Source organism: Oryctolagus cuniculus, chromosome 12 (assembly GCF_964237555.1).
Source record: "Oryctolagus cuniculus chromosome 12, mOryCun1.1, whole genome shotgun sequence".
NCBI lineage: Eukaryota > Metazoa > Chordata > Mammalia > Lagomorpha > Leporidae > Oryctolagus > Oryctolagus cuniculus.
In genome coordinates, this window is record NC_091443.1 from 31,841,544 (window position 1) to 31,859,965 (window position 18,422).

The window sequence follows — 18,422 nt, forward strand, 5'->3', positions numbered from 1 at the left end:
TGGGCCCCTGCACCCACATGGGAGACCCAGAAGAAGCTCCCTGGCTCCTGGCTTCTGACCGGTGCAACTCTGGCCGTTGCGGCCATCTGGGGAGTGAACCATTGGATGGAAGACCTCTCTAACTCTACCTCTCTCTGTAACTCTGTCTTTCAAATAAATAAAATAAATTAAAAAACAAACAAACAAAACAAACAAATATATATATATATATAATATTCTAACAAATGAGTCTACCATGGCCATGTCAAGTAAAATATGAGGTAATTCAAAAAGTTCACAAAAATACAGATTATGAAAAAATCTATGCATAGATTTAAAAAATTTGACACCAAAATAAACATCTTTTCATGTCATTCTCTAACAAATCTTTTGAAGTACTTTTGTATTATCTGAATAACTGACAAATTTCTACTTTTAGTAAAGTCAGAGAATTGATTTTTGTGAAATCGAAGCATCTGATTTTATAAATAATCATGTTTCACAGCAAAGGCTTAACAAAAACCCAAGATAGAATCCATGTGGATTTTCTCTTTGTTAAAAGGGGTACAATAGCCCCTTTTATTCATCTCTTATCAGCAATGTTTTGTTTTTCCAGCTTGAATCAGCCTTCTAAATCCCAGTTCCAGTTATTTTCACAAATCAGTGAAATAGCTAAGGGAAAGGTGAATATTGGTGATTAATTTTGCTTGCTAACAGCACCCAATACCAAACATAGACACACACACACACGCACACACACACAGTAGGATTGATGTATAGAACTGGTCCAAATTGACTTTTTTTTTTTGGGGGGGGGATTGGTCATAGATTATACTTCATGGAAGTAGGATTTCTGACAGACTGCAGGTTAAGTATTATCGGAATATAGAGTTCAGTTCAATGGTAAAATTGAGAGTCAATAAATACCTGTGTATAAACCCAGTAACTTGGGTTACTTCCATATAAGTGCAAGGCAAATTTCCATCACAGTCTGTGACAACATGTTGATATTCAGGGTGTGGGATACTTGTGAGTCTTAAGATTAAATATAGAAGGACAGTGTAATAATAGAGAACAAATGAACACCATCTTCATCTAATTGTAGATCCTGTATTGTGTATGAATATGAACAGCAAAGTGGAATAACAGCCACATCACAGACCTCTTCAAAGAATTACCTTTTTAGGTAGAACAACTGTCTCCAGGCTTTGCTGCAAAAATACAAATTGGGATTTTGGAAGCCCTGTGCTACTGAATTGCAAATACAACTTGTAACTTAAATTAGATTTCTTAAATTTATAATTTTTAAATGTTATTTCAGTGTTTCCTTATATGGATTATGTTAGTGCAGTATTTGCATTTGGTCTGTGAATTTTGTTTGTGAGTTAATTGTATGGAGCAGTCAATTGCTACCTTTAATAACACCGCAGGCTTTAATTACAGGCATTGATATGTGAAAATAATGACTCAACCTTCTTCCTACTAATGAAAAGTGAGGCTTCTGAAATTAAAGATCCTTACTTGAATTTGACTTCTTAGGGTTCAGTATTAATATGGTGAGACGATTACAATGAAAGCAGATGATATTTGTTCAACAATACAATGATCAGAGCTAATAGTACAAACACAAGCATCCAGATGATGGAGATGATAACTTCTCCCTGTTTTTGCTTTAATCTTTAGCGTTGCCTGTGCACTGGGAAGCTCAAATCTGCCAGGCAATGCTGTTCACGGTGAGCAGAGAGGAAATTTAAAGTGCAATAAAACTATCAATTTTTCTCGATTAAAATTTACTTATTTATGTATTATTTGAAAGGGAGACAGAGAGATTGAAGAAGACAGAGATCAGAGATCTTCTGTCACTAAATCACCCCCCAACACCTGCATCAGTCTGGAATTGGGCTTGGCTGAGGTCAGGAAGCTAGAACTAAATCCAGGCTTCCCAAGAGTGGCAGGAATCAGAGTAATTGGATCCTTACCTGCTGTCTCCAGAAGGAAGCTAGAATCAGAAGCATAGGTACTCGGAATCTGCTGCTGACATTCCAAGTGATGTCCCAACCTCTGAATGAAGTGCCCACCCCATCATTGTTACTTTAGAATAAAGGATCCAATAGTTAAGTTAAACTTAAAAAAAATTTAAAACTTTGAAAATTTAAAAAATTAAAAATTTATTTTTAAACATAAATGGATCTGCTTACAACCAATAAATTATTTTAAAAGTGTCCATAAATCAAAAGATTAAATGTTTTTAACATTATAAAACTAATAATATTCTCTAACATTAAATACCATTTTTTACACATTTTTCTGTTAATAGACACATAGTTTGGTATAAATTTTGGCTATTGTGAATAATCTTGTAAATACACATGGATGTGTAAATATCCATTAGACATATTGACTTAAGGTCCTTTGAATATATACCTGAAGTGGGGTTACTGGATTTTGTGGTAGTTATATGTTCAGTTTTTTAGGAACCTCTATACCATTCTCCATAATGGCTCTACTAATTTACTCTCCCACCAACAGTGAAGAGTTTCCTTTTCTCCGTAGCCTCTACAACAGTTTTTCTTTAATTTTTTATTAATGTAAAGAAAACAAATGTTATATATTCCATAGATACAGCTCTCAGAAAACAAGCACACATCCCTTACTCCCCTGCTCCCCATGTCATACCCTTCTACTTCTCGACGCTTCATCAGTTTTTGCAAAGAAAATCCTTTTAATCCACTCTATTCACAGACTTAATTTGCCACTAGTAATAATATTCAATAAGTAAAATATAGAAAGACTGCAGTTCCACAAGAGTATACTGAGGGCTAAAAATGACAATCATATCCCAAAATGACCATTTCATTCCTATACACTTTTGGCAATTCTATAGTAACTGCCATATATCAGAGAAACATGATATTTCAATTTTGAGACTGGCTTATTTCACTAAGTATAATGGCTTCCAACTGCATCCATTATGTTGCAAAAGACAGAAGTTCACTTTTTTTTCAAAATATTTTTATTTATTTATTTATTTGACAGGTAGAGTTACAGACAATGAAAGAGAGAGACAGAGAGAAAGGTCTTCCTTCCATTGGTTCACTCTCCAAATGGCCGCAATGGCCGGAGCTGTGCAGATCTGAAGCCAGGAGCCAGTTGCTTCTTCCTGGTCTCCCATGTGAGTGCAGGGGCCCAAGCACTTGTACTGCTTTCCCAGGTCACAGCAGAGAGCTGGACTGGAAGAGGAGCAACCGGGACTAGAACCGGCACCCATATAGGATGCCAGCGCCACAGGCGGAGGATTAACCTAGTGAGCCATGGCGCTGGCCCCAGAAGTTCACTCTTTTTTAAGGCTGAGTAGTAGTCAATAGTATATGTATACCTCATCTTCATTATCCAGCGATCAATTGATAGATGTCTGGATTGGTTCTGTATCTTAGCTATTGTGAATTGAGCTACAATAAATATGGGGGTACAGATAATGCTCTCATATGCTGATTTCATTTCAATTAGGAAGGCTGGGTCATAGAGCTATTTTCAGATCTCTGAGGAATCTCCATGTGTCTTCCACAATGGTTGTGCTAACTGACATTCTCAGCAGTGTATTAGATAGCTTTTTCCCCACATCCTCACCAGCATTTGTTTTTTTTTTTTTTTTTTTTTTTTTTTGACTTTTGGATGTTAACCATTCTAACTAACGGGGGTAAGGTGATACCTCATTGTGGTTTTTATTTGCATTTCTCTGATGGCTAGTGATCCTGATCAGTTTTCATGTGTCTCTTGACCATTTTTATTGAATTTGCATTTCCTTATTAATTTTTCAAATACTCAATGGCAATTTGTATAGTTTATTATGAGAGATATCTGTTTGACAATTTTAAATAAAATTACTTGTTTTTGTGCTATGGAGTTGCTTGTGTACCTTATGCATTTTGAATAGTAACCCATCATCACATATATAGTTTGCAAATATTTTCTCTCATTCTTGGTTGACTGCTCACTTTGTTATTTATTTTCTTTGCTGTGCAGTTTAATGCCATCTCTCATTTTTCTATTTTTCACTTTTTCTTGTGCTTTAAGGTCCTATTTAAAAAAAAAAGCTGAGTAGACTAATGGTATGCAGTTTTACTCCTACATTTTACAGTTTCAGGTGTTATAGTCAAGTCATTAACCCATTTTGAGTTGACTTTTATTATGGTGTAAGATAAGGATGTAATTTCTCTCTTCTTCATGTGGATATTCAATTCTCTTCATACCATTTGTTGGGTCTTTCCCCGTTATGTTTTCTTCACAACTTTGCTAAAAAATAGTTGACTATAAATGCTTGGGTTTATTTCTGGGCATTTTATCAATTTCATTGGGCTATGTGTCTATTGTTAAGTCAGTAACATGCTATTTAGTCATTTTTGAAAATGTACATGACCTGTATTTGAACTCACCGATTCTTTCTTCTGCTTGATGGAATCTGCTATTAAAGCACTCCATTGAATTTTTATGTAATTATTGTGTTCCTTTAGTTCTTTTTTTTTAAAAAAAAGGATTTGTTTATTTATTTGAAAATCAGAGTTATAGAAAGAGAGAGAGGAGAGAGAGAGATGTCTTCCATCTGCTGATTCACTCTCCAAATGGCCACAAAGGCTGGAGCTGGGACGATCTGAAGCCAGGAGCCAGGAGCCAGGAGCTTCTTCTGGGTCTTCCCATGGGGGTGCAGGTGCCCAATTACTTTGGCCATCTTCTACTGATTTCCCAGTCACTTTAGCAGGGAGCTGGATCAGAAGTGGAGCAGCCGGGACTAAAACAGGTGCCCATATGGTATGCCAGCACTGCAGGCAGTGGCTTAGCCTACTACTCCCCAGCGCCAGCCCCAATTTTGTTCTTTTTTTATAGTTTCTGTCTAATTATTGGACTTAATCTTTTGTTTATGGATTGTTTTCTTGATTCTGTTTAGTTGTCTAGATTTTCTTACAGCTCACAATCTTTAAGATCATAACATTGTACTCTTTGTCAGGGGATATATAGCTCTCCATTTCAGTATGATCACTTACTATTGGATTATTTTCTTCATTTTATGATATATTTCCATGATTACTAATAGTCCTTTGGTTCTTGGACTGGCAATTGGAGATTTGAAGAGGTTTTCATCTCTTCCAGTTTTTGCACTTCAGTATCTGGAGGAAAGTCCTTCACCAGTTAGTCCACCCAGAGGGTCTAACAGGGCTGGATAACAGACCTTGAGGTGGGTTTTTTCTAATGGAATCCTTGGGCTGACTGGCCTGGTGCCTGGTGAGAAGGTGAATGTGTCTGGTATTGAGGTCTACAAAGGCCAGTCTGAGTGTGCAGGAGTGGTCCTTATGCCTGAGTACCTGTGGAAGGATCTCGCCCTGGTTACACAGAGGCAGACTTAGAGCTTGGCCTTGGGCGTTGCCCTGGATCCTGGGTCCAAAGTACCAGCCTAAGGACTGTGTCTAAAGTATAGGTCTAGTAACAAATTCTGCAGGGGATATACCAGCGTTTGGTTTCATGGGGACTGGTCTGGTACTGGGATGAATTTGAAGCTTGGTCTGAAGGAGGTGTCCTGGAGCCTGGGACCATGGGGTTGCCTGATGCTGGGTCATATATGGAACTTGGATTCACAGAGGCAGACCTGGAGCTTCGTCCCACTAGAACTAGCGTGAAGACTCAAGCCATGGGGATCTTCCTGGATCTGAGATTCAATACAGTGCACTTGCTGCTAGGGTTCTTGAAAGTCTGAGTGCTCACTTCAGTTTCTTTCCTCCATATGGAAGTTATCTCTGTGCATGCTGCATGTGCTTTGGGGAAGAGTGATGCCAATAATATGAAACTATCCTCCTTCCCTCTTCAATGCATCTTTTAATATTTCTGTGCTCCACTCAGGTGCTATAATTTCTTACCTGGATTCCTTAGTTCTAACGAAAATAGTTTTGTGCACAGAAGGTTGCTAAAATTGATGTTTTCTATAAGGCTAAAAACTCTTTCACCACCTTATTTACATCACTCTATTCTATCAAAATTTTAATTTTACTGGCAGAAAGATATTAGGTAGGAGAGAGTCAATTAGGTGTTGGAGAAAATTTATCAAAAGCAATAACCTTATATTATTTGATCTTAAGCCAAATATAATTATAAAACACAATATTAATATCCCAAACCTAATAACATATCTAAATTTGAGAGCACTTGTGTTTCTACACTCAATTGTTAGTGTATATATGTGGTCTATAGTTTTAAGTTATTAAGGTGTACATTCTTAAAAAATGGGAGACAGAATTAGTATCTGTTTTACAGGATTACAAATAAAGTTTTCTTTTTTTAAAAAATAAAGATTTATTTAAGAAGCAGAGAGAGAGAGAGAGAGAGAGAGAGAGAGGATCTTCCATCCACTGGTTCACTCTATAAATAGCCACAACTTGAAGCCTGGTGTCCCAGGTGGGTGCATAGGCCCAAGTACTTGGGCCATCCTCTTCTGCTTTCCCAGGCATATTAAGTAGGGAGCTGGATTAGAACAGGAGCAGCCAAGACTGGAAGTGGTATCCATATGGGATGCTGGTGTCACAGGCAGTGGCTTAATCTGCTATGCCACAGTCCTGCCCCCCAGTAAGGTGTTCTATCTTTTAAGGATACTCTTGCTGACTCTAACCTTGAGATGGACTTAATCTTTTGTTTATGGTATGAAATTGTAAGTTGAGATGTAATTGTAATTGAGATGGTATGAAATTCTAAGTTCTGTCCAAACACAGTAATTAGGGATCATTGCTAAGTCTGACCAAGGAAGGTTTCACCTAGAGATTCAAGGTCAATGAAAATATCAGTACAAGTCAAGACAAGTGCTTCATCTTATGCTTGGGCATTTTTTAACAAGATGACTAAACAAGGCAGGAATTAGAGTGAGGCAAGCTAAGTGTCTGATGCACAAAATTTGGAGAAATGCTCATTCTCAGCTGATAGCAAGTAAGAAAAGGAGTATGATATGTGTAAGTAGAAATCCAGCATTTTTTGCCTCAGATATGCGTGATTAGTACTTCCACTGAAAAGCAGACATCCCATAGGTGATCTTAGGGGACATAACACAATTATGTATTTAGCACTTTATACAGATAGTGCAACTGGCTTTTATGCTAAGTTTTTAAAGATGTAATTAGAAGACATAAGCACTTCAGAATGTGTAGGAGATCCTCTCTTTGTAGCAAAATTGAAATGTCCTTTCCTTAGTTTCTTTACAGTGTTTGGTGCTATCTATACAAAAATGAACATTCTATACATGCATATAAGTAGATTTCACAAAAATTGAACTAATTATAAAGAAAGGAAACTTGGATTTTTTAATCTTATATGTTTTAAACAATATGAAAGTGAAGGAATATCATTTTATTTTGTCTTTCTGTTGACAGAAGAGCCAGGTACCAAAGTCTGGAATTCCCTCCGTATTCCACTATGAAGCACCGTCCTATTATATGAATGTAAGTTTTGCTCCTCCACTTTAGATCTACATGTTATGAGATCACAAGCGTGTAATCATTTACACTTTCACCAGAGTATCACCTGATAATTTGGATTCTGTATATGTATTCCAACTCTTTAAGATTATCTATTTATTTATTTTTATTTTATTTGAGAGCAAAACAGAAAAGCTTCCATCCACTGATTCACTCCCCAAATATCTTTAATAGCCAAGATTGGGCCAGGTTGAAGCTAGGAGCCTGAATCCCAGTCTGAGCCTCTGATGTGAGTGCAGTGACCCAGGTACTTGAGCCATCACCTGCTGCCTTGCTCACAAATGAAGCCGGATGAGAAACAGGAGCTGGGACTCAAATCAGGCACTCTGCTATGGGATGTGGACATTCAAAATGGCATCTTTATGCTGCACCAAAAATTTGATTCTGATAATTTGAATTTTTGAGGATGCCAATTAATTACAACTCTCTTCTTAACTGGCTTTTAGAAAAGAAGAAAAGCAGGCTAAGAGCTATATGGGAACTGCATGGCAAAGCTCTGATTAAGGAATAACATTCCAATTTAAAGACAAAGGGTGTCTTCTAATGTTCTTCCCACTCTAAATCTAAGGACTTAAATGTGCAGAGCTGACACTTACCCAGGAAACAGTGTGAAAGGGCTATACCTGTTCATACACGTTGAGGTGATAGGGAAATAAAAATGTCTGGACCTTTCAGAAGTAGGAATACAAAAGTGAACTCGTTTTTCCTGCCAGCCATCAATTGAAAGCAAGAAAGGGGGAAGGAGAAGAAAATCGACAAATCTGTGCCATGCCAGATCTTTATTTCAAGTTTACCTATCCATCCTAATATATAGGGAGAAGTGATTGAGAAGTAAGAGCCTTTCTTGTAATCCTCTGAGGGAACAGAAATAGCACTAAGTATTCTCATATTTTGTTTAAAGCAGTTACTTGTAGAAAGAAAAAATAGAATTTCCTCCAAGCTGTGTCCTATATACTCAGAAAACATTTTCTATTTATCAATTTTTATTCTTGCTTGAACCTTATGATATAGAGGATTTATAATCCTACTTTACATATTCAAAAAATGAGGCTTAGGAAGATTGAGTAACATCACCCATGTGACAATATATTTGGTGAGGAGTTTAGCTTCAAATCTGTGTTCTGAAATACTACATGAAATTTTATCATGATGGCCCCTTCGGAATATCACTTTTTCTGTGTAACTTCCTTTATTCCTCCTATCAGATAAGAATACTATTCTATTCTTAGCCTCAGCATATCGTTTAGCATGTCCATTGGTCTCTATTAACCTCTAGAGTTGCTGATCATTTATTTAGATGCATTTATTATCTCCTTTACTTGATTTTAAACTAGGTGGGAGAGGGATTCATATATAAGTTGTGTTGGTGTACCACAAGAGACCTCACAAAGGCTTTTTCAGTGATTTAAATTTTGCTTCTTGAAATTTAATTTCCTTAATTCTGAGACTAAAAAATGAGAATTTACTTGTCACTGTAGAAAAATATCTGTTATCTTTAAGATAGAAATTGACATTTTGATATGTTGGAAATTGTGTTTGGTTATATGCAGAATTAATCTTCCAATATCAAGGTCTTTAATTTCAATTATTTTCTTTAGCAAAAATGCCATTTGGCAAGAAATGTTCTTTTGAACTCTGCAGATCTTGGACTGGTGCTGTTGTGTTAAAATCTCTATTGCTATTTTGTACCACTTGAATTGGGATGTAAAAAGAAAGCTATTATTAACCTGAAACTCTTTTTCTCAATTAGAATTCTGCCTGAGGTCTGACAGGCTTTATTTTAAGCCCCTACTTCTTATGTGAGGAATTTGCACGCTAGCACTGAGATTTTGAAAGCTAACCATCATGGTGTGTACATGAAATTCTGTCTTTTCTACATCTGTTTTCTGTTTGAAAATTCTGACCTGCAGGCACAGAGCATTTGAATTACAGACCATATGGAACATCTGGAAATTTCTCATTTCCATTTGGTAGGCCATAACTAAAACCCCATCACATCCCTAGTTCATTACTTCACTCACTAATGATTAGTGCTACATCAGGTCTGTTTCAATTCCCCTTTCTGGCTCAATAGTTTTCTATGTCTTTTATTTCCTGCTGTCTTGAACTCTGTTTCACTTGTTACCCTCTATCTCATTTACTATAATGATAAGCCTCCCTCCACAAAATGATTTTGGTTCAATTAAGTATTTAGGAATGCAAGACACTAATAATACTTTATCCCTCTGGTTAGGTTACCACTATTCGTGAGTACACCTTGTTCCAAAGATTATGTGTAATATTTTCAAGCCTTATGCTTACGTAAGGGAGTATGAAAACTTTTGTCTAGAACATATGGAAGGTTCTTTAAAAAGTTCATGGAAAAATGAAGTTGAAAGATAATGCACATTTTCATGAACCCTTTGAAGTACCACATATATAGTTTTTACTTCTTAATTCTTTTATATAACTTTAACCATTTTACTATTTGCATTGAGTTTTTTCTCTCATGTATTTAAAAATGATAGTAAAAATGAGTTACCTTTATGGAATTTTTACACTTTTATACTGCTCAAAAATTTTACCAAGAATTTCAGAGAAGAAAGTTACATATGCAATGAGCAACTTCCTTAGGGTCCAATTTTTATTCTGTGCTTCCTCTCCACAAAAAGTGTCAACTTTTTGCAAAGCTTGCATCAGGTCTGCTTGCTCTTCCCTTCAATCAAGTATGTGATGCTAACATTTTGGAAAGCAAGTAACCGCTCTGAATATGGGACCATCCATAAAAGCAGGACAGAAAACTTGAAGAAAGCAATGAGAATTTTATAAATTTGATCATGAGACTTTTTTTCTTTCTCTTTCCACTTGGGTGTGACCTGCAAACTGTTGGCACTAGTGACATATGGATAAGTTGCATTTATAGAACTCTATTGATTTTTAGCAATGGAACATTTCCTGGTTGTTGCTGGGATTGGAGTGCATGCTAACTAAGCATAGTCTTTTCCCCCTCTTTACAATGAAACGACTGAAACTAGACTTGGAAAAACAGAAATAAAAATTTAGATATCACAAATGTCAACCCTAATTTCAATAGTGTAGTTTAGACCAGAGTTCTCCTTTCTTTCCCTCATGAACCTTAAGATCAACACTGGGTGAAAACTTGTTCAGTGAAATGTAGGGCTAGGGCTCCCTAATCGCCACTGGAAAGGGGCAGACAGGATAAGCAAGACATGTGAACTACAACTGTTAGCATTTTAGTCTCCATTCAGTAGGAAAGCACTGGCCAAAAATTAGAAGCCTTTTTCTATGCCACTGTTAAGAGCAAGTGAAGAGAAAGGGCAGAAGCTGCTTCTCTGATATGTTTAGAAAAATTAATGGTTCTAAAATATGAGTTGGTAAGAAAACAGGGGGAGGAAGTGCATGATTATCATTATTAGTATTTTTGTTAAGTAAAAAAACAATAGTATTTTCATCAAGCTAAGTTTTTAGCTTCTAATGCAACATTATGACCTGGATGACTTTATATTCCTAGGTGTTGTGAACAGGTGTGCTGTACGCCAGGAAACCATGCATTTTAAAGTAATGTTACTCAAAAGAGAGTTTCGAATCCCCAAGTATTCACCAGTCTTGGGGCCAGATTGGGATATGATAAGGTTAGAGTAAGAAGTCTTGAGAAAGAAGCATAACTGGTGAATGAAAAATATAGAAAGAAGACATAACTACTCTGAGAAAAAGAAAGAATCACAAAATAAAGATAGACATTTCTCAATAGCAGTTTTAAGTCCACAGCAAAATTGAGAAGAAAGTACAGAGCTTTCTAATAAATGCTTTGTCCTGACAGATGCACAGATCCCCCACTATCAAAATATAACTCCAGAGTGGAACACTTGTTAGAATTTATAAACCTTCATTGACACACTATTATTATCTTGTGTCCATAGTTTACTTTAGGGTCACTCTTGGAGTTGACCATTGTAAGTGTTTTCACAAATGAATAGTGACATATATCCACCGGTAAAATCAGAAAGTAGTTTCATTGCCTTTAAAATGTTTTATGCTCCACTGATTTTCCTTAACCCCTAGTAGCCACTGATCCTTTTACCTTCTCTAGAGTTTTTCTTTATCCTAGATTGTCATATAAGTGAAATCATACCATATGTAGCCTTTTCAGATTGGCTTCTATCACAAGTTCCTTCTTTCCATAGTTTGACAGCTCATTTATTTTTAGCATTGAAAAATATTCCATTGTCTGGAGGTACTACCAGTTTATTTATCCACTTTTTGTTTTTCACCTTAATGTTTATTGGTTCATTTGAGAAGCAGAGGGAAAGACAGAGAGAGAGGGAGAGAGAGAGAGAGAAGAGAGAGAGAGAGAGAGAAAGCTCTCATCTGCTGGTTTAGTCTCCTAAAAAAACCCTGCAGTGTCTGGACTGGACAGGGCTGAAGCCAGTAACTCTATGGTAAAAGTAACCCAGTTACTTAAACCTCCCTATTGCCTCTCAGAGTCTGTGTTAGCAGGAAACTAGAGTCAGGAGCTTGAGCTAGGCTTCAAATGCAGGTACTCCAATATGGGTTTCTGGTGGCCTAACAAGTTGTCTTAACCTCTAGGCTAAATGCTCATCCCTGTTTTTAACTTTAGAAAATCATCTCATTGTTCAAATAATGTAATAAGTAATTAATTACTGGTTTCTTTTTCTGGTATCAGATATTTAGAAAGAACAAATTAGTTAATTTATATTCATACCGAAGTAGGGAGAATTTTTAAGACTATCACTAAGGCCAGAATGAAAAAAAGGTATGTGCACAGTGTATTGTAGAAAACTAAATTTTTTAATAATTTAGGCTAATATTAATAAATGGTCTTAGCATCACATACTATTGCTTGACAAATGCATTTTTAAAAGGTTTGTAAACACATTTAAAACCGTCACTGTGTACAGTGTATGTGCGGTAGACTAACAGTAGGAGAAGTGGAAGAGCTCAGTCGCATAGTTATGTGCTTGCTGCCCTCAGAGGGTTTTCAGTCTGGCCAAACAGACAAATATAAACCAAACATGCACGTGAATGAATGTGAGAATCATTGATGAAAACTGGTTTCCAAAATACCTAATCTCAAATTTCTTAAGTGGAATACTAGACATCCAATTTGAAATGATTACATTTGTTGAGCGGCTAAGGGCATACCTTTGAATCAGATGGGCCCAAAATCTGTGTGCCATTTATTAGCAGTTTTACTGCAGGCAAAGCACTTTATTTCTCTAATCCTCACTGTCTTCACTTGGAAAATAGGAATAATAATTGTCTCATATGAGATAATACTTATGCAGTGTTTCACATAGTGATAATACATATAAGGTTAGTATATACTAACAGTCCTTTTAAATAATTTTTACTTTGTTACTGCATCTAATTGTAGTACAGGAACAAAACAAAGTATGTCTGGCTCTACAGATAGGAAGGCAAGTAAAATATTGAGGATTTTTCTCTCCTTTCTCTTCAGTTTATTGGTTTTCATAATCATGAGATTTTAAAATAGTAATATCAATTGGTAGAGGAGACTAAGGTAATATTATCTTGGTTTAAATGGCTGTATGTAGTTTAAGATATATTTTAGTGAAAGACTGAGTTTATTTACTATATCCTTTACTGACTAGAATTATATACTTTTTCTTTCTACCTTTAGATTAAGCTTTAATATACATACTAGACTTCAGTCACCTGATCAAGAGAGGCCTGTGCTAATTTTTGTGTCTTGCATGCAAACTTAAGAACTCTTATCTGTAAAACAGATATTTCCTCCCAATTTTTTTGGTTTACTTACTAAATATTTTAAATAATATGTTTATATATTTTTTTCTCAGTGAGATGAAAAGTAATTATCTGTCAAAATCTTTAGTTTTTTCTTATTGATTTTCAATTACATGCTTACTCTTAACCATGAAGCAAGCAAGTTCTACAGCATATGGCAGCACTTGTAATTTACCCTAGCCATTTGTCCCAAGTTAATATGCATCTATTGATTTTGGCTCTTAACTGTTGTAAACACTAACAGTTTTCATCATTTGGAAGTTATAGCACCCTAGTCTGATAGTTAAATCTGGAAGAGGAATGCTTCATTTGGATGAAAAGCTTTTATGTCAACATAAAAAGCATCATGACTTACTTTTACTTAAGGCTATTGGAGTTACGATAGATTAGGGAAACAGCATGAGATTATAAAGCACATCATGTAGTCATGCATTCCTCATTTATACTCATTCAGGAATGGGAAGTATTATCTGTCATTACAAGTTATTTTAAGACGTTGAGTGTGTTATTAGTTTCAAATTTTTCATGATTATATCTTAGATATACAACAGGGAGAATATAATGATACTATTAAATGCATACTCTCTTTTCTAATATCTGTCACTTAATGAAAAGCTTTTAAATCATTGCACTCACCCTGATGTGTAATGAAATGAAGTGCTCTCTCCCTAGAACAGAAAGAATAATCAAAATCTAGTTAGGCAATTAATATCTTTGGTTTCTGATCCACTCTAAAGTCCATCATTTTGACAACCCTATATTTATCTCTGAGTGGACTCGTGAGAAGTTGAGTCTGGGAAGCTGATAAACTATGTTGGATTCTTGTCACACCTCATAAAATACAGAAGACAATGAATACAGCTTTAGTGTCTACAACTATCTTCTCCACTATTGCTTGACACTTCTCCACTATTCCTTAGAAGACTGAAAACAACACCTTGGAAGTTTTGGTGTTTCGTGCATGTAAAGATGCTGGGCTGTTCTACTTCTTGATGATGTTATCCATGTAGCATTGTTCTTGTGAGAATTAAAATGATAAAGATAACTGCCTAATCAAACACATTGTAGGAGGTGTGGTATTGCAGGCATACTGGGATCTGCACCACAGCAGAAACAACCTGGAGACTTTGCTTCTTTTAAATATTTAAATTACTTCTTTCACAGGTCTGGAAGAAGGTTTTCATTGTGCAAAAGATGTTCTGAAACAGAGTAAAGTGAGGATTTGTCATGGTCTGGTTTGCATGGTAAAAGTAGAGGACTGCCTTGGAGATATGAATGTATTATTTTTAAATTAAATTTGTCTCACTAATAATCAAATGAACTAAATTGTTGCATAGTTCACTATTTTTACATATGATCAAGTATTTCACAAAATGAAAAACTGAGAGTTAAGGTCATTAATCAAATATAAATAAGTTACACAATACAAAAAATGATTTGCCTCAATTATCTGCATTTAAAAAGAAACTATTTTATTCATTTGTTATGAAATACCAAAAAAGGACCAGTGTCGTGGCTCACTTGGTTAATCCTCTGCCTGTGGTGCTGGCATCCCATATGGGCACCAGGTGCTAGTCCCGGTTGCTCCCCTTCCAGTCCAGCTCTCTGCTGTGGCCTGGGAGTGTGGTGGAGGATGGGGCAAGTACTTGGGCCCTGCACCCACATGGGAGACAGGGAAGAAGCACCTGGCTCCTGGCTTCGGACTGGCACCTAGCGCTGGCTGTAGTGGCCACTTGGGGAGTGAACCAATGGAAGGAAGACCTTTCTCTCTGTCTCTCTCTCTCACTGTCTATAACTCTACCTGTCAAATGAAAAAAAAAATAATAATTAGAAGAAAAAAATCTTTGAAATTTAAGAATTGATTTTTAGGTTCTTTATTCACTATATCTACATGTGACTGACTAAGTGTATTATATATGCTCAATAAAGATTGCATGAATGAATAAACATAAGTAAAAAGCTGATTATAAGATGATGGTTAATCTTTTTCTATCTCTTTTCCATGGTAGTTGACATTTGTGCTGATTTTACTTTAATTTATATATAATGACATTTTTCTTCCATTTTCAATATTCACTTTTCAGATTATTTTAGCGATTTATTGCTGGATAAATAATATATTTTTACTTTCTATAAAATAAATATATGATTAAATTTGTTCTATTTAATTATGAACTATTATGTCTGGCAGAAACAAGATATATTTCAAAGAGACAAAATGGAGAAGCATTCCGTTTAAACTTAAGTTGCCTTGGCCAGCGCCGCGGCTCACTAGGCTAATCCTCCGCCTTGCAGCGCTGGCACACCGGGTTCTAGTCCCGGTCGGGGCGCCGGATTCTGTCCTGGTTGCCCCTCTTCCAGGCCAGCTCTCTGCTGTGGCCCAGGAGTGCAGTGGAGGATGGCCCAAGTGCTTGGGCCCTGCACCCCATGGGAGACCAGGATTGTGGGGGGCAACTGGGAGCAACTCGGACTAGACTGTTAACTGGAATTAAGACTTATTCTATGCATCTGCTCTCCCACAATATGGCGCTGGGAGAGGAGGAAACAGCTTCTACACAGCTGCCTCCAGTTCAACCAATAAGCAGCAGGACCTGCTCCTGATTGGAGGAGAGCAGCGTACTCGGTGTGTGGGTAGCAGAGTTGGGATTGGTGGAAGAGGACTATAAAGGAGGAGAGAGACAACATGCACCTGGAACATCTATCCGAATAACATCTGTGCAGCCCCCAAGAGAGCCGGCCAGCGGTGTGCCGCTCCCCCGCGGAAGTGGGGAAAGTGGCAGCGGGAACCGCCCTTCCACGGAGGTGGGAGGGACGGTAGCCAACCCAGGAAGAACCAGCAGCAAACCCGGGGAGGGCCGAGCAGACAAAAGAACAGCGCAGGGTCCTGTGTCGTTCCTCCACGAAGAGGGGGAGCGACACAGGATAAGTACCTGGCTCCTGCTATCGGCTCAGCACGGTGCTCAGGTCGCAGAACGCCAGCTGCGGTGGCCATTGGAGGGTGAACCAACGGCAAAAGAAAGACCTTTCTCTCTGTCTGTCTCTCTCTCACTGTCCACTCTGCCTGTCAAAAAGATAAAAAAAATTAAAAATTTTAAACAAAAAAAAAAAATTAAACAAACTTAAGTTGCCTTGCCTCATGTTTAATTTGGTGTTTGCAGTGGGAAAAAAAAAAAAGTGGTGTTGTTTTCTGTCTCCAGAAATGAAAGTGATACTACATCATACTTATTTCCTATTGTCTTCCCTCTTGAATAATTTGCTTGAGAATAAGTTTTGCTAATAGACAACTCTTAATAGTTGTTGAATATATGTTCGAAGCACAATTTGGCAATTGTGAAAAGTGAAATGGGATCTTACCTGTCAGGTTACAACTGAAATGATAAAGATAACCACCTAATCAAATGTATTTTAGTAGATGTGAGATTAAGCTTGGACTCCCCTAAATCACTATTTGCACATATATTGCAGGCAAAATAAGATCCAAGCCACAGAGGAAACATCCCTGGTGACTGCTTCTTTTTTATTTAATTTTTGTTAATATAAAGGGAACAGAGTTTATGTATTCCATAGATACAGTTCCAAGAAGACAACTTACTTTTCTCACTCCCCTACTCCCCCACAATCCTCCTTCCTCACTCACCTCTCTTCATCAGTTTTACCAAGGATATGATTTTAATCTACTCTATATTGACAGGCTTAATTTGACACTAAATATTCTATTTCTGTGTGTATGTCTTTCTCTATTTCACTTTTCTTTTAGATGGAAACATTTCCAAAGAGTTTTTCTATTGTCACTGTTGAATCCCAAAACAGATCTTTTTCATCCTTCCAAAATTGTGGCTGATTATTTATATGGTGTTTTAGAATGCCTAAAACTGGATTGACTCATCATAGGTATTTGACATTTCAGGCCTTTTTTTTTTTTATAAATGAGGAATAAATGAATGAATAAAAGGGGCAGCAGGTGTAAATGAATGCTAATTGTGAACTAGAGGTAGGGGAGATTTCTCAGAAGAGGTAAAATGTGGTCAGAGCTCAATAGAGTAAATGGGGCAAGCAGTGTGGGTGAATGGTGAAGAGGCGATCAAAGGCAGCAGGAACAGCAACATCCTCCAGTCTCCTAGGAAACATCTGAAGGTCATAACTGAAACACAGAAAGCAGGCAAAGAGAGCAAAGGCGACAAGGGCAGATGACATAGGTAAGGGAGATTATCAGGGCCCAAGCAGAGTTTTGTAAAAATCTATTGAGTTTTCTTCTGGGTGAAGTGGGATCCCATTAAAATGTTTTTGTTTGTTTGTTTGTTTTTCAGAACAGAAACTTGGTTAAATTTCTGTATTAGTTACTTGGCCACAGGGCTTTCTGAAGTCAACCAAAGCTCAGCTATTATGATTAAACTCTACATCGGTTTAATCTGTTGGGCCCAAGGCAGGTGCTTTGTCTAAATCCATGGCCTCCTTGAGAATATTACTTAATGCTATAAACAAAGTAAAAGTAACAGACATGACCTGTAAGCAAGTAACTAGTTAACCTGTAACCAGTTCACTGGTTGGTTGACTAGGCTTTGACCAATGATGTAGTGTTCTATTGCTCAGCTGTTTTTCTATAAATGCTCTCTGATTCTGTTGTTGGTTGGAGTTTTCAAAATCTGCTCTGGTTCTGGTAGCTGTTCCACTTGTGAATCATTTTTGTTTTGCTTTGCTTTACTCAAACAAACTCTTCTCAATGAAAAAAAAAAAAGTACTTTTTTAAAGAAACACTCTGACTGTTCTTTGGATAATCAATATGAGTGTTCCAAGAGAGAATGCAGGGCTGTCAGTGTGGGAGTAAAGAAGTCAAGACCAAAGAGAATGATATAGTTTGGGCTAGGAAGGAGCAGGAAAAGAGGTGCTATGTATGTCTTTTGATGTAGAAAAAATTGCTGATACTGTGACATGTAAAAGAATTATAGTTGTGCTTAGAGGGTATAGAATGAAGAGTTCTTTGGAAATATTAAGTCTGAATAGATATTAAGTTGGGAAATATTGTAGGCAGCTGGATAAATGGTCAGGACCATTAGAGATTGTGTCAGTCTCATTAGAGTCCGTGAGTATAAAGTAGATTAAAGAAATAATGTAGACAGAGAAAAGCTGGGGTATAAATTAAAACTATTT

General features: G+C 36.8%; 1 long non-coding RNA gene across 2 annotated transcripts in view; it reads left to right on the top strand.

Annotated features, from left to right (window-relative positions):
- The window catches only part of LOC127483821 (uncharacterized), a 136,735-nt gene that overhangs the window by 10,474 nt on the left and 107,839 nt on the right, over positions 1 to 18,422 (top strand). For both annotated transcript variants that reach the window (XR_011380731.1, XR_011380732.1), the window contains exon 2: positions 7,383 to 7,451. This is a non-coding gene — a long non-coding RNA (uncharacterized lncRNA). The remainder of the gene's footprint in view (positions 1 to 7,382; positions 7,452 to 18,422) is intronic.